The sequence below is a fragment of the Haemaphysalis longicornis genome, unplaced genomic scaffold, assembly GCF_048455015.1.
Source record: "Haemaphysalis longicornis isolate Haplotype H1 unplaced genomic scaffold, Haemaphysalis longicornis Haplotype H1 scaffold_3, whole genome shotgun sequence".
Lineage (NCBI taxonomy): Eukaryota > Metazoa > Arthropoda > Arachnida > Ixodida > Ixodidae > Haemaphysalis > Haemaphysalis longicornis.
In genome coordinates this window covers 33365736-33382896 of record NW_027526335.1, presented here as the reverse complement: position 1 = coordinate 33382896, position 17161 = coordinate 33365736, and the positions used below count along the sequence as shown (strand labels likewise).

The window sequence follows — 17161 nt, the reverse complement described above, 5'->3', positions numbered from 1 at the left end:
ATGCCTTACTAACCCAGGCTTAACAAAGAAGCAGGATTTTCCAACGCTGGCACTAGAGCAGCTAACTCATTTATTTACACGAGAGATACAGTGACTACACCCATATTTACACCGATGGCTCTGTAACAACATCGGCTTCTGCCAGCGCCGTTGTTATACCACGAATGTCCATGTCCACAGAATTCAAGATAGCCCATCTTACCACTTCCACCGTTGCAGAACTTACCGTCATCCGTTGTGCCCTTCACACTATTGAATCAACTTCATGCTGAAGATGGGCGATCTTCTGCGACTCAAAGGCTGCACTTCAATCGCTGTAGTCAGCCCTGTGCCGTGGACCTCTTGAACAGCTGCTGGCCGAGATAAGGCTACTGTATGTCGATGCCACCCAAGCGGGTCATGGCATTGCCTTTCAGTGGCTTCCCAGTCATTGTGGCATTGTCTGAAACAAAAGTTCGGACGCTGCCGCCCGCTTGGCACACCAAAAAACGGAGACCATATTCATTCCGTTATCCAGGACGGACCCAGCTAGGACTCTCCGCAAATTTGCTCGGGAGTTCACGAGTTCACGAGCGTTCAAAGAGTTCACGAGCGCTCGTATTCATGCCCTGGACCCGCATTTTCAGCGCCCCCTTCCGTTAGGCCTCCCACGATCTGATGCAACCATTCTTTGTCGTCTCTGGCTTGGAGTCGCATTCACAAATGCTTACTCCTATTTGATAAGAATGGAAACCAGTGATGCGTGCGAAGTTTGTGACACACCAGAGACCTTACGACATGTCCTATGCGAGTGTCCACGGTTTGCATCGGAACGAAGGCAGCTCTCTTCGACTCTACGGAAGCTAGACTCTCGGCGGCCGTTATCTGAGGAGGCAATCCTGGGCCACTGGCCTTCTCCGTCATCTACGCGCAACGCGACAAAAGCGCTGCTGTGTTTTCTAAAAAAACCGGGAATTGCACAGAAGACTGTAGCGCAGAAGACTACCCTCTGTGAACTCTCTGGACTTCTTTGCCTATAGTGTCCTACCGCTAGGCACTCCACTCTATGCTATGGCTGTACCTTTCCCCTTCTTTTTCTGTTTTTTCTCTTTTTCCTCATTGTTCCCATTTTCCCCGCGCGTGGATAGCATACTAGGCCGTAACCGGGTTAAAATTCCTGCCTTTCCTTTACCTTTTCTTTTCTCTCTCTTGGCAATTTTCATTCGCTCTTTCTTAGTTTATGCACACGAAAAGTCTTGTCAAGTAAAACTAGTGTCTTCGTTCACACCAGCTAACCAAGGCTTCGTTTTTCAGGCCAGAAGCGTTTAGCGGTGCTCTAAGCTTGAAGCATACACCTACTTATAGTAGTTCGAATTAATTAGAAAGCACTCGAATAGCGCTCAGTTTTTTATTTGCACTGCGTGGGGATACATTGGCGAAGGCGTCCACGTGCCGAGCTCCGTCGCCTCCGTCAGGTATTGCTAGCGTCATGAACGAGCTCCGAACATGAGAGCTGCCTTGGTGTCGACGAGAACGAGCCGAGAGCAAAACCTAAATGGTTTACCGCATGGCGAGAGATGAACAGCGACGATATTGGAACAGCACTCTTGCGGGTGAGTTTACAGCATAACTCGGGCAGAGCAGCGCTCCTTACGGGAGCCCAAAGCGGTCTCCCATAGGTCGCTGAAAGGACGGAATTTATACAATGTCAACGGCTCAGAGCCCTGCGGAATGTTGCGCACGTTCCGAGCGAAGTAAAAACACACAAGAGCACCGTCCCCCAATCTTGTGATAGCCGGCGTACTCTGTGTCTGGGGGAAAGCAGAGATATCAGCAGGCGGAATCTGTTCGTAGAGACCGGTCTCAACGCGAAGCCGACAGAACCAGTTTGTTATGGATTTTGCAGCTGACTCGGGCGGGAACCGTTGCCAACGAAGAGGCGCGGAGCAGACACGCTCCGGATTGTGGTAACTTGCTTGAGGAGGACGCAATTGGCAGAAACACACCAAAACTTCACTGCACTGCACCAAAATTCTATCATTCGGAACACAGGGTAGCGGCTCGCTGAATCGTATCCGTGCACGGGTAAAGTAAAAGTGTCGAAGCGAACGTAACAGCCCAAGTATTAGTGAACAGGGGTAATATTATGTGGTATCAAGGCCATGGAAACAAGGTATAGGCACTTATATAAAAATATACTATTTTGTTTCCACCAGTCGTAGGTTCTTGATTTGTAATTCAGCTTTGTAGACCTCTTTTTCACATTTGAAATTTTCTTTATCTAATCAAAGATAAGAGGTTAGGGTACTTCGCGACAATAAAAATAGGCTTGTTTCTCGTACGTCGCTGGCGAAAGGTGGAGAGCGATGTGCAGCGACGACACACAGTCCGTGATGGAACACCGTACGCCCGCTACGTCATTTACTGGCTCATTCAAGACAGGGCAATAGGCCGACATGGGCTACCAATAGAAAGAAGAGGCGACGGCTCAAGGAGAATTAGGGCGGCTGGTCTTGATGCGCGTACATGAGCAGACAATACGCCACGGTGGCAAACGGAACTTGACGGCACCACTCGGGAATAGAATGGCGGGCCGCATTTCCGGTCAGTTCGACTCGTCTTCCTTTCTGTTGCTTGTTTGTTTGCTTCCTTCCGAAGTCGATGTCGTCGCAGCTACCTGATAAATGGTCGTCCAGGAAGAAACGTTAAAGGGGAATAAAAAAGAACCATCGGAGACTATCGCACCACTCGGCACCATCCCCCGCAGCGCAGCCTTTGTGTAGGCGCCGCTGAACGATGGCGCCGCTGAAAAATGGACGGACCGCTATGTCAAGGGTCTGTGTCGTAGGCGCGTCCAGTTTATCTGCGCGTTTCTTATTTCAGATGCGGCGTGGCTTCATTCATGCATGTGTAAACTTCATGGGTCTGGCTTTATTCTTTTTTTCTTCTAGGCTACAGAGGCACATTGATCGAATCGACTCGTAAATTGATTTCATGCATTATTCGCTCCTTAGGAGGGATACGCGTTGCTTCTATGAAAATCTCTCCTTCACTCGGCTGCCAACATCGTTTCCTGTACTTGCCCCCGCAGTGGTCAACATGGGACGCTGCGCAATTCAACTGCAGTCGCTGTGTTTTACGTGACGTGTTTGGTCTCGTTTCCACGTTGTGTACCGTAGGTTCACTGATAAGGTCCCTCAATTTGTGCGCCCATTATGGAATATGGCTCGCCGTTGAGGCTTAATGTTTCTACCTTAGACTCGGCACTGAAACAGGTGGGTTCTAGGGAATCAGTCCTGCTTTTAGATCACAATGTCTTCTGGGGCCACGTACAACAATCACAATAATAAATCTCCGTACAATAATAAATCTACCCACACTCTAATAAATCTCCGACTTCTGCTTTGCCGTATTGCACGTGAATAACCATTCGCTGCGTACAAAGTCGGAATTGTGGCAAATGATGAAGACCGACATACGATCAAAGTAAAAAACATGGTTTGCGCTGTAGCACCGCACAACTGAAAACATCGTTCTTGGATTGCGTGATGCCGCAGCGCAGAACAGATTTTTCTGGTGATATCTTATGCTCGGCCTACTTCGCCCTATTGATCACATAGATTTGTATACAGTGAATATTGCGGGAGCAAGACTCACAAACATTTCTTTAGTTTTCACTTCCCTCCCCTTTTTCTTACGGTGAAACGGTCCCCCACGAGGAAGAACCGGCGAGGAGAGCTGAATATTTTCTCTGGCCCTCCTTTCCCCATCTCTCAAAAATTTTTGATTGCGTTTTTCAGTCACGCGGAACTTCGCCCAAAGGAATAACAGCACGACTGTCATTTTCTTTACGAAGGCGCATTTGTTATAGTGTTAAGCCTCGTAAAACAACGCATATTGTACGTCGCATACAGTCAATGGCATGCATCGCTTATCATAAAATTTTAAGTGGCACGCCAACACTTTGTATGGGAAACATCGAACTGACTACTAGGTTTGTTATTCATTCCCGATGCAATGGCATGCTTAAAATCTGTTCGTATTTGAAATATGAGGTGCAGGCGGGTAGAACAAGTAGCAGGATAAACCAATCGGAAACAGATTTAGCATGACGAGTAAAAACTTTCTGAGCAGTGTGACGGTGCTGGCCAGGTGAACATCCACGACGAACGAAGAGTTACGGCGCTAATTAACAATGACGAAATGGAAGTTACAATAAATGAACAGAACTCGTGTGCATCATTCCTTTGTTTCTGCCTTTGTTACATTGCAGCGTTACCGTATATCCGATAAGAAATTGCCTTGCCTTACCAGTTGCATGTTCCGTTAAGTTACAGCATACAGAGCGAACGTCAAAGCGCATTGACGTTCGATCAATGTGGTACTCTTGGTCTTTCCTTGTGCACCTCAACCTCGTTCCCCGTGTAAATCTTCTACATATTAGGGGCATTGAGACACCTTCTTCTACGGAGATTAGCTGCCCCGAGCAATCTTTCTTAGAATTTTATAGGTGGAAGTATGAACAGAAGAGACGTTCCTCTAATAGGCAGCTAATTGAAGTAGCATGCGCACTACCCAGCGCTTTAGCAGCTTTTCCCGCTTTCGTTCCTCCTTATTTACAAGACGGTAGAAAGCACACAAACAGCTTTCGGTTTATGAAGAAGATGAAAGCAACAAGCTTCAAATTTCAATAAAAACAAAGAATTCCGCGGGCATGGCAACGGGAAAAAAAAATTGCGGGGCGATCTTTTGCAGGTTTGGTTTCTTTTCGCGGGCCCACCGAATTTTGTATGTTTGGCTCACAAAGCGAGGAGATCTTTCCTGTTGTCTCTAGCGTGTGTATACTTCAGAATCTTCATAAATACTTGCTTTTGGATACCTTCTTGCGTCGTCGTCTTAGGGATACCTTCAGCGCGCTCTACGCATGCTCGCCCCTCTTCATTGTCTCCTCTTCCCCACATCAGCTCGGCGCTGCTTCTCTCGCGCTGTTGATCATCCATCGTGGAGGCTGTGCAATGGCTTCAGGCGCCTTCGAGGCTTCCAACACACGCAAAGATTCCATGTGCTTGTGCACTATAAAACTGCGCTTGCCCGCACAAGGCCTCACAATTCTCCTATTGGCTTCCCCCACACTTCCTCCTCGAGATAACTGCACAGCGGTTTTGTTCCACTTGTCTAGAATCGATCGCTGCGGCAGGGAGACAACGTCCTCAAACGAACAACGAGTAATATCATTAGGCGCCTATGCCCAGCAAAGCGGGGATCTTTGCTTTAGGTGAAACCCACTTCCCCGAAGGGACTGATTAATTACTCCCATTTTCAAAGACTCCGTATATTTATCTTACTCTGGTATTTTACCTTACGCGGCCATGATCTTATGCGGAATGCCATCTATAGTCTTTATTTTATAGTAATAATTACCCGCAAGTCATATTTCAAGCTTTGAAATTTAGTCCCACTTATTCAGAAATAGACGAAATTGTTAACAATGGCGTTTATGGTTCTCACGGAAGACACTGGCAGCGTTTTTTTTCTTCCAGATTAGATGCGCGCTAATATACTAGTATCGAGAAAGTGCGTACGTGCTAATACCTGTAGAGGTTGTGCGCGACGGATATATTTTAATTAATAACATTGTATTCAAAGCCGCACCTTTCTGGGAAAAGAAACCTAAATACGTTTTTCACAATGTAGGTTCGCGCTCTCCACTCAAGCGCACTTTACTCAAGATGATGTGAACAGCGGATGTGTTTCAATGCATCCCGCCGCATCGGCAGGGCTGAGACATTTGAGGAATGAGAATGCCAAATTGGTTTGAAGAACCGTCTCTACCACTTGATTTGCACATACACTGAATTTGTCGCTACCGACAGCCAATTAGCCACTGCTGGTCACTAATTTGTGTTCCAAGAGCATTCTGGCAAGCTTTGTAACACATGGACTGCAACAAGGGGGTAGGGGTGGTTTAAATGTTTATTGAAAAAAAAAAAAAGAACCCAAGTTCGGGAGGGGCTCCATAGGCGACAGCCGCTGTTCGGGCACCGTCGATCAGTCGTGTTTGATCAGGCGACAATTGGCAGGTGAGCTGCTCCGCCCACGGGGTGGCCTATAGCAGAGACCAGATGCGTAACACGGAACACAAAAGTGAACCATAGTCAACCAATTGGGCCCGGCCACACAAACGACTACCTCCTAATGAATTACCTCAAAGCAAACACCATTTCATTTACTTATTGAAGCCGTTATATACGTTCGATACACTGCGACTCGCATATGTACAACTTGTCTTGTGTCCCGGCGTTTTTATCTGCAAATTCAGCGATCTTTCTCTGAAACACTGGATAAACAAGCTAACAGCGGCGGGGTTTTGTACTACGATTCTCGCATTTTCTTACCAAGGCCACACATATTTAAAAAAAAAAAGATAGCGCTATTGAAATTACAAACTGAAACATATACGATGAACATCCCTTTGTCTTGGATAAGTCGCGCATCCCACACAGCCCGCTTAACGGGGTGTTTATTGTTGCCTGCTTCTTGCACAACTTAGGAATCTTTGTGTAAAAATAAATTTATTTTTACTCTCACAAAATACTCGCTTGAAGTTATCTGAAAAACTTCTAGTCATCTATCTAAAAGATATGAGCAAAACATACTTTGGTTTTGTAGCAGACGCACCGCTAGAACGGAATAAGGCGTCCATTATTTATTCACGCAACTCCTCTCGCGGTCATCTCTACACGGTGCAGCAATAAATAATTCCTTCGGTCTGCACCGACACAAAACGCGGCCTGAACTATTCAGTGCGAGTTTTATTCGTAGAATAAATATATGGAAAGAAAGGTAATCGGGGTTGCCGATAAAAAAGATGCAATGCAAGACCTCTATGCACTAGATTATTTCACGCGTGCATGAGTAGTGAAGCCATAATGCATTACGCGCACATAACAAAAGTGGTATTATTTGAAAAAGCCCCTATCTCCAAGCCAAGACCTAGAAAATCTATATTTGATCATAAGGACTCCTGAATATCTCACAATGAAACGAGCCTCGCGGAAATCGAGCCCACCTTTTAATTTACGCGCTCTTGTGTTATCATGAGACTACACAACTGGCACCGCTAAACTTTCCACCGTCTTAGGAGGTGACCTAAGCTAACGTTCAAGCCTTCTGCGTTCTCGAAAACACATTCGCTCTTAAAGGAAAAAAGTTCCTAGCTATCAGGAAGGCGGTTCTAAAGTAATTGGTTGTACTTAAAACTCTTAATGTTAACACCCTTGTTTACTACTGTGAGGTAAGAAAACGGGGGTCAGAACCACTGACCTTAAAAAAAACATGAAAATATTGTCACAATAAGAAAACGGGGAGGAAGTGGTGGGGGGCACGTGGCCTGGCCGAGTCTCTGCTGGCTGCCTTGCACATAACGTAACAAGATCGCTTCGGCCCATCTCATCGTTCGTTTCCTCTTTGTCATGCAGCCGCGTAACAATATGAATTTAAGACTTCATGACCTAATAAACACATGTAATCTAAACAGTTACTAATAATCAGAACTTGCACGCGAGAAGGTACTGTGCCACAAAACGTGTGAAGTGCGAGACATAAAGGCGCCCAAAGACATGGCCCAAGCAGGCGCTCAAGCTAGAATGTATGTTGCCGAGCATTTTGTCAGTAGTAATATCTGAAATTAATACAATCGTTTTCTCCAAGCGTGGTAAATCCTACTGCGATATTTTTTGACGTTTGTAAAAGTTATGTGTAACACAATCGCGACCTCAGACGCAAATAAATTAAGGAATCGATGGGCTTCGCTTCGATTGCTCGAAGAAGTCACCGGGAAAACAACTTTGAAAATATTGTAGTTCAAAAATGGTTTATTTCAGTTAGGAATTGTATATAATGTGCCTTATGTACACTTGGTACCAAAGGATGCAAGTGAGAATGTTCCACAGCAGTTCTGTCGCGGAGCTTCCATCCCCTGTGGCAAGTACAATGTTCTACGAGCACATGAAGTTAGAAACGAAATCGCGACTAAAACAAGATCGACCCAGCAGCACGGAGTCCCAAAAAACAAAAACAAAGAGGATTTCTGAACGTTGCAGAACATATTGGCGTGTTCATATGTGGCTAGTACACCACAACGAACGGGAGTTAAAAACAACAAAAACCGATGCAAGCATATAACTTTAAATACATTACATAGACATCTTAGCTTAAACAGTAATTTCTCATTTTATTTGGCTATTGAATTATCCAAAAACACTGATCCGCCAAGCTGATAATGGTGCTGTCCTCAACATTCGTAATTTTGGTGAAATGTATTCCCACAGCATGTTTTGCATTGCAGAGCATGCTCTTCTCGCATACATATCTTCACTCAAAAATGGCGTTCTCAAAGTGGGCGTTCATGCAGGAAACAAGGCCCTCTTTACTTTTAACAGCGAAGCTGTTTAGCACATCGCAAGTTTTCGTGTCCGCGGTTGAAAACACCCAGAAATTGCCTACCTCGCGCACGTGAGCACGGGTCTCGCGACTACCGCCCGGCAGTTAACAAAACCAAGAAAATGCCTAGCGCTCACGTGTGCGTGCCTTACAACGACGGCCCAGCGTCGCCTGCGCGCGTTTGTCAAGCAAAGCACACCAACTTAGCGAGATTGGCCAAGATTGCGGTGACCGCCCGGTCATTAAAAAAAAGCAAGAAAATGCCGAGCGTTCGTGTGTGCGTGCCTCGCGGCGACCGCCCAGCGCCCTCGGCACACGTTTGTCAAGCCAAGCACACCCACTAAGGGAGATTGGCCGAGATTGGCGAATTAAAATTGTGCAACACTTGCTCGGAACAAAAAAGAGACGTCATAGCGTACGCCCGTCCAACGTGATTTTCAATGACTATCACTTGCAATAGAAAAGAAAGATGCCCACACTTATAACAACAATGTTGAAATATAGGTCGTTGCGGCGACGAAGAAGAAGCAAATCGGCTGCGATTGGGGACTTAAACCGTCGTGATTGCGTACAGCTTTGGTTGCGTACAGCTTGAGGTTGCGTACAGCTTTGGTACCTTGACGTTTTACGTGTTAGTGTGAGCTTTCTTCATTTTTCTTTATGCCGCGGCCCTCTACGAGCTGGAACCACGCATTTTCTTTATCATATGACTTTTATTAGCCATCAGGATTAATTTCGTAACGTTTTTGTGCTAGTGGTGTCTGTTATCCCGGCAACCGTGAGAATTACCGTCAGAAATTTCTCACGGCAGTCGCCTCTCATTGGCTAAGCACGCTACCCGGAGATTCTATGGGAGGTATTCCCTAAAAAGCCGTATTTGTAGCTGCCCCTGTAGCAGTGCGCTATAGTAATGGCTTTTAAACCAGAAGGCTCAGGTTCGACTCCGACATGGCGATTTTTTCTTCTTTCGAAATTTTTCGGTCATCGTAATTTTGTTGATGCTTTTGTGTGCTCTGGTCTTCAGTATATCAACAGATCAACGCACAGGACTTCTAGAAGGTGTTGGATTACGTTTAATACAGGTTGTGTTTGGTGTCGCTGGGCTGGGTTAGGTGAGGTTTATTGAAGTGGCGTTGGATTTGGTTAGGTTACACTACGTTAGGTTCGGTGAGGTTATGTTATGTTAGGTTACGTTGGGACGTAATATTATTCAGCGAATTTTAGGCCAGCCAGGTTTTATAGAAACTGCCGTGACAATTTCCCGGGGGTAATTCTCACGGCTGCCGTGAGATTAAACTGAGCCTTGTGTTATATTATTAGGTTCTCTTTCAGTATCGAACGTACACTGCCTTTCGCAAATTTCACTGATTAGGTGCATGTTGTTCGTATATTTATGTTTTGCTATGCATGCTTCAGAAAAAACAAGGAGTTACCTATACGCCAAATACCACGAGATAAACCAGAAATTACTACGTATACACTAAATACCACATGCCTAACCTGGAGCCACTTCTTTACCTTCAACAACAATACCCTGATTACTTTTTTTGAAGCGGTATGTATTTAAATTTTAACCTTTATTGTCGATAAAATTATGATGGCGTTCATTAAGGGTGTCGCTATTGTTGTTCTGGTGCATTTCCAGAATTGTTTGGCTAGCTTCGTATGCTCTCTCTTCAGAGCGATCCACTGTCAATTCTGTGGTCTCCTGCAGCTTCTTTCTCTTCATTTCCCAAAGCTTTTTTTTTTTTCCTTGTCGTCTGTAGTTACTATTGCGACGTCACGAACCAAGTTATTGCTTTCAGTATACTGTCTCCCGGCGTAGTGTTGCCATTGTTCAACTCGGCGTAAAATATCTTCGCTAATTTAATTATGTCAACTATGCTGAGCGCAATGGCACTTCCTTCGTCTCCGAGTGCCTTCATTTTGTGTTTCCCAATAGAAGCCCCCTTCTTAGCTTTTTTTAAGGCTTCCATCTTTTTTAACGTTTCTTATGAATGTGGCTACCATTACGGCTGTTAATTAGGTCCGACGGCTCGGTTAATTGGATTTGCTCCGCCTTTCTTGACGTTTTTATATTCCTTTATTTCGCAATAGAATGATTCGCTTTCTGAGACATTTTACAAGTTTCTTTTGCAGGTTTTCGTTCCCTCACACAATGGCTTTCGCCTCTGATTATCGTCGTTAGGTTGTCATTCGGTATGCCTACGCTACGTTTGCTCTGTCCGGTCAGGACCACGGAAATGTTCTTGCACCCCATGTTAAACTCGTGCGCCAGGCCCTTATGCCCCGGCTACGCGGGCATTTGAAAGGACACGCAAATAAAATTTGCCCAAGTGGATGGTAAACTTTACGTGTTGTACATCAAAAATGTCGCAGGCCATTTAGCTAGAACGTCATTTCAAACGCCCCCCCTAGACGGGGTATTACTGACTGCAGGTTAGGTTTCAATCTTTTTGCTCGTTTCATCGTTCCTCTTTCCAGGGATGGCCTTCCTCTGCTCCCCAGAACTTCTGCTCACTGCTGTTGATGTAGCAAAGCACCTCGACAGCCTGCAGAAGACCTGGAATTGGCACTTAAAAAGAAGACGATTTCATTTTTACTTTCACTGTTGGGGATATTCTATGTTGATGTCCTATTCTTTCTATCGTGTGCGGGAGAATGTATTTGTATTAAAGGGACACTGAAGTGATACGTAAACATTGCGGGATTACTAGCGCAAATTATAGTCCGGAGTCCCCAGGCCATGTTTCGACCACTCTGGGCGTGTTTACGCGATTTTATTTAGTAGAAAAATTAATTCGAAAATGCTGTCCTCCTCTCTTTACGCTCGCCCATTTTCTGTGGCGTTTTCATGTGACGTCGGAAGGAGCCGAGCTCACAATTGGCTGTGCTACTGCACGGTTCCCCGGCCTTCAGACAGAGTCAGTCGGCCCAGCGTTTCGTCCGCCGGCCGCCGACGAGTCGTCGTGATTCGTTCGCTCAGTTGAAACGAAGCCAGGACACGTTTGTGAATGAAAGAATGTGTCTTTCTTTACTTGGTTAGCTTGTACACTGTATCTAGCTCCAAGTCAAGGTCGCTTCACACAGCGCTGCACAAGCGCACGTGCGACGCTTCGCTGACTGGTGCGCCAGTAGGAAAATATAAGGCCTCTTGAAGGCAGGAGAAAAGTCAGCAAAGCCAATATAGGTACTAAGGAAATAAAATCAACTGACATTTGTGCCGTACAGCGTAAAACTAGGGAGCGGGAAGCACTTTTTTGCGCTGGACGAAGAAGCACAGCGGCCAGCAGCACGACTACGCATCTGCGAACGCTTTTCCGTCTAAGAAATGCAATTGCTAGGCGTGAGATATTGCGGAAACTTGGGGGATGCTTACTGCACGAGCGCAAAACAACAAATAGTCACCTAAGCTGCTTAGAATGCTAAAACTAAATAAGTGTAAACTAGTTATACAATGTATACCTTATATATCCCACCCCGGTCCAGCTGGCTCGTGGCCGAGTGGTCTAAGGCGCAAGGTTTTTCGTTTTGCAAGTCACAAGTTCGAATCCCCGCGGGTACGTGCTTTTTTTCTTATAAGTTTACTTTTTTGTTTTCCGCCGATGTTTTCTATAATGAGTTCACCTTTTTTTGGGCCGCAACGTTCATTGCTCCCCGAACTAGTTCACAGAACGCGCGCAGGCTGGCACTGGCGCGCTAGCGAGTTCTCGTTGGCGTGCTGTTGCCATAAGCACCGACTGCTTGCGGGCAGTGGCCACAGGCCAGAATCAACAGGCCCTTGGCCTGGTGCGAACACGCTTTTTACGATACAGGCATGAGTGAGGCAAGCTCCAAATATAGGATAAAAGCGCATGGCGTTAGAGCGTCTGCGGGGACGCGGAGGGCGTTCATACACTGCGTAGGCCTCGGCTAGTGAATGCTACGATTCCAAGCCGTCTTGGGAGGCTTATCTTATGTATTTTACAGCCGACAATATGGCAGAAGCGCGGTACGATGATTACTGAGATATTGAGAATGCCCATCCAACAACGCCATTGGTTCTGTTTTACAGAACCAAAACCGAAACTGAAACTTGTTTGATTGCTAACCTTGGGCATCGTCCAATCACGGTGCCCCTCCTCCCAACGTCACAGCCTTAGTTGGTGCGGCCGCCGCAAACCGCGCATGGTAGTTTTTCTTCTTTCGCGCTTTGTGAAATAATTACCGATTTGTCAACCAGATAAGCGATGAAAAGTGTGCTAATTTGAGCCAGTCTACGCAGTGCAAGCAAAAACTGGAGCTTGACAAATTCACTTCAGTGTCCCTTTAAGTTATTTACCGGCCGAAATTCAACCTGTGCCACCCGCTCCAGTGTCTCCTCCTGCAGGTTCGTCTACTTGCCTCTGGCTATTTTAACCTCTTTTAGATACTTTGTACAGCCTTATCATGGTAGTTAGAGGTTGCTGCATCGGATTGTAGTATGTTTGACCTGTACCATTTTTTATCGTAATCGCAGCTGTGGAAACCCTCTTGCTAGTTCTGAAGTCTTCCTCCCGTTCCCTGCTATCTCTATTGATCAAGAATCACACCACAAGCAACTTCTTTTCTAGATATCGCCCCAACCAAAGAAGTACCGGCTATTCAAATTCATAAAGCCTGCCCATCGCTCAACCAAACATTGCCCCACTTAATGCATGACAGCTCCTCTAATAGCACACCTAAGCTGTCCTCGCTGGACAAAGTCCTAAATGCTCAATGTTGTGAGGTTCAAGTGAAGAGGTGTCCTGTACGAGCCTAGATATTCTTAGCATCATCTGCCGTACCACTGACCTGCCACTGCTAGAAACTGAGGGCTGTGCGTTCGGTTCTCGGTTTATTACAAGGTTTCTGCCGGAAACTACACCGGGGTGGCCGGATTACATTCTAGGAAGGGAGAGGTGTCTGTGTCCTGCAGAGCCTCCCTAATTTGGTTGCACCTATCTACAGGAGTGCACTGGTACCTGAGTCTGTCACGCGCTACCTGGTCTGGTAGCGCGTGACAGACGTATTACCACGAATAAAGCTTAATTTCCGTCACCTCGAGAGGGAATCTCGAACTGATAGTGTGGCCATTAGTTAGGGTGGTCGAAAGTGAGGCGGATCAATGCTATTATATTGTGAATAATAATATTATCTTGTAACCTGGCGGCAGATGACGCGAGCCCCGTAGCGATGAAGCAATGTATTTACATAGTGCGAACTATTTACATGCAGCCATAGCTGAGCCCGGGCGCGTGTTTCCAAACGCTTCGCTGCACAGAGCACGCACGTGACATGTGTGATGTCACTGCGCGCGCTATTCTTTTAGGCTCCTGCTAAAACAAACCCACCGTTCTGGCTCTGTAGCCTTGACGTAGAGCACTGAGTGCTGGCGCTGACGGCTTGGGTTCGAGCCCCAGCAGGTCTATCTCGTGGGTTATTTTTTTTTTATTGCGTATATTTTCCTAAATATAATTTTTTTTAAATCTCAAATCTACGCTTTTTTTTTGTTAATAATGGTGATTTGGTATGCTTTAGGTCGCTTTAGGCTTGGGCGCAGCCAATGACCACGTTGAATTACCGTATTCCATCGCGAGAACAGACATGTCACGTGGGTGCTCTGTGCAGCGAAGCGTTTGGAAATACGCAGCCCGGGCTGGCTGCGACCCTTACACAGCTTCCTCCTTTCGTCATCGTCGTTGGTGGAGGACCATTGCGACACGGGGATTGTCCACCACGTTCCGTGACATGCCCCCCCCGCCCCCCCCCCCCCCCCTCCGTCGAGGACGAGGCAAGCTGACGATTTGAATGCGGATGATTGCTGCGATGAAAATTCAGTCACGAATGCCTTGCTGCCACGCATGACGATGGTGGCGTTGATGGTTACTGGCCCCGCAACAACAATGGCTTCAGTCGCGACGAAGCGCCGAATGTCCTGGAGCCACGCCAGACGGAAGGGCGGGGAACACATCTTCGGCATGAGCAATGCTCGTATCGGCTGGTCTTCATTCGGGTCTCTCGGGCTAAGGACACGGGGCGGGGGTCATCGTCGTGTTCTGGTCTCGACTGGGCTTGGATACCCGGCGCGGCTTCGTTGTCCTTGACGGCTGCTTCCACGCCGGTGCGATGCGATGCTGGGGGCCACAATGTGGATGGACCCGGATACTCCACAAAATGTAACGTGGCGGCAGATGGCACGAACCATGTAGCCATGAAGCGATGTATTGACATAATGCGAACTATTAACATGCAGCCATAACTGAGCCTGGGCTGGCTGCGCCCGCACACAGCTTCTTCCCCTTGTCTTCGTCTTTGGTGGGAACCATGGCCCCAGAAGGATTTCCCGTCACGTCCCGTGATAATATTATATTATATATCTCCATGAAGTCAGCTCCATTCTGCTGTATTTTTTTTCGTCCTCGTCATCTGCTTGTTGTAAACCTTAGTGGCTTAAAAAAATGCGCTGGTATTAGGACCGACTGGCTGTTCCAGTGCCTTATCATAAAAAGATTAATTGATTGATTGATCGTTAATAAAGAAATGAAAGGACAGGACTTCCCTTTCGACTCAACCTATCTGCATAAAAGAGAGAAAAAATAGAAAGGGAGACTGAAACCCTAGAAAAAAGACGTTTTGTTTTCGCGCACACTTTCCGTTCACTTGTCGACGAACGAATCATTTTGCACCACTTTTGTACTGCGATGCCTTCAGCGCGATCCCACGAGGAATTGGCAGAAAGGATACCGTAAAATTTCGGTTCCCATATCACCAGTTATTTATTTTACTCTGAGTGGACATGGCGGTGTGCATTAGAAAAACTTCCTGCATTGTGAAGCTGATTTATCAAGAGTTGCGAGGAGCACTTACCAATTTTATTCTTCAAGTTGATTCCACTTTTGGTGTTTTTTCTTTTGGTGCTAGAGAGAAAATAAACGTTTATTTAAATCAACAGGGGGATTGTACTGCAGCTTGAAGGAGGAGTCCCCAGTCCAAGATGCCTTGAGTGCGGGCAGCATCGACAGCCCTTCGAGCCAGGCGAAGCTGGTCGTACAGGCCGGTGCTCGCCAAGGCGCTCTCTCGAAGCTTGGCAGTAGAAAGTTGCAGGTTGGGGGGAATCAGTGGGGATTGGTCACACCCGCCGACCACATGGCGTAGCGTTCCGGGTTATCCACAAAATCAGCAAAGCGGGGAGTTCCATGGCGTGTAAAAGCGCGAAATCTGGACGAAAACACGAAAAGGCAGAGACACAAACGAGCGCTGTTTTTTTAAACAAGAAAAAGAGCCCGGGGTACAAAAAAAAACTGCAGGAGTGTTGTAAGCTGGGGCTAGTTGGTACTGTTCCATGGCGGGTTACAGCACAAAAACTGGACACTTTTAGTGTTTTCGTCCAGTTTTTCGCTGTTACCCGCCATGGAACAGTACCAAATAGCCCAGCTTAAAGCGGGTTCTGGCGGTTAAAGAGGTGTAGCCGGATAGGATGGGGGAGTGTTTTCGTCTGGAGAGCACGTAAGTGACGTTCGTGCTCTCAGGGTAAAGGTTTGTGGGGGGAAGCGAGTGTTTGACGCGACAGCCGGTAGTGTTGTGTGATCTCGGCGTAAGAGTTCAAGGGCTGCATGCGCTCGGGTTCGACAACGCTGCTCTCGGCGCCCGCTCGGTGGGTCAATTCTCAAGCGATGGCGTCCGCCGCCTCGTGCCCACGGCTACCGTGATGTGCCGGAGCCCTTACAATCCTGATTAGCCTCTTCGGGGGCTGCTGCTGGATGATGCGTAGAGTTTTTGTGTGCAGGCGTCCCCTATCAAAATTCCGACAAGCCTGCTGCGAGTCAGTTTTTTTTGTCTTTTTTTATTTTTTAGTTCAGGTAAGTTCAGTTCAGTTCAGTTTAAGTTTATTATTCGTAACAAAGTATACAATGTGTGAAAAAATATTATACAGTACGTGAAAATGGCCGATGCGTTTGTTTGTACAGAAACTGTTCATTTCGCGACGTATTTATCAATGCTCCGTGTGCCTTAAGAGTAACGATGGCGCTGAAAACACTAAACACTAGATAATATGCCTGGTAGTTGATGTTCACTCTTCCTCCGGCTTCCGATTTTTATGAACAAACAACGGGTGCTGTGTAACGCATGCAACGTTTTGGGGTTCTTTCTTTTTTTCTGGATCTCGATCCCACTCTCCCTCTTTCTTTTTTCGTTCTGCCATGCATTTACATACTTTGAAGTCCTTCTTATTACTGCCAGGCCTGAGAGAGTTGATAATGTTGAACCTACGTTAAATATATTAGCACATCTTATGTTTCATTCGCTTACGTGCGTGAAAATGGCGAAGTTTCCAGCGGGAAACCGAAACGCAGTGAACCAAAGCGAAAAGCCTTCAAGCTCGTTTTAGCGCATGCTTTTCGTCTTCCAGAAAGTACGCCGGAGCTCCACTGAGGGGCCCGGTCAAGTGCATTAATTATGGTAAGAGGTTTTCTCGCTCGAATTAACCCGGGTATAAGGCTACCGATTGCTCTGCCATTACTAGCTAACGGCGTCCTAAATGGAATATCTTTCCTTGAGCAAATTTTCTTGAAATGGAATATGAACAAAAACAAGCAAAAAGTTTTAAATTCAAGTTTTGCAGATGACCCGTTGTTTTCTTCTAGCCGACATTCCGCGACGGTGTGAACGAACAGCTATTATAGAGTGAACGAATTTTACCGGATTAAAAACAAACAAACAAACGTTGCTTCTTTCGCAT

At 46.5% G+C, this 17161-nt stretch overlaps 1 long non-coding RNA gene across 5 annotated transcripts in view; it reads left to right on the top strand.

Moving 5' to 3' along the window:
* The window catches only part of LOC144173209 (uncharacterized), a 339775-nt gene that overhangs the window by 17140 nt on the left and 305474 nt on the right, over positions 1–17161 (top strand). The window contains exon 2 of one of the 5 annotated variants that reach the window (XR_013323184.1): positions 10906–11156. The exons of the other annotated variants lie outside the window; for them this stretch is intronic. This is a non-coding gene — a long non-coding RNA (uncharacterized LOC144173209). Of the gene's footprint in view, positions 1–10905; positions 11157–17161 lie in introns of those variants that run through there. 5 annotated transcript variants of the gene reach the window in all.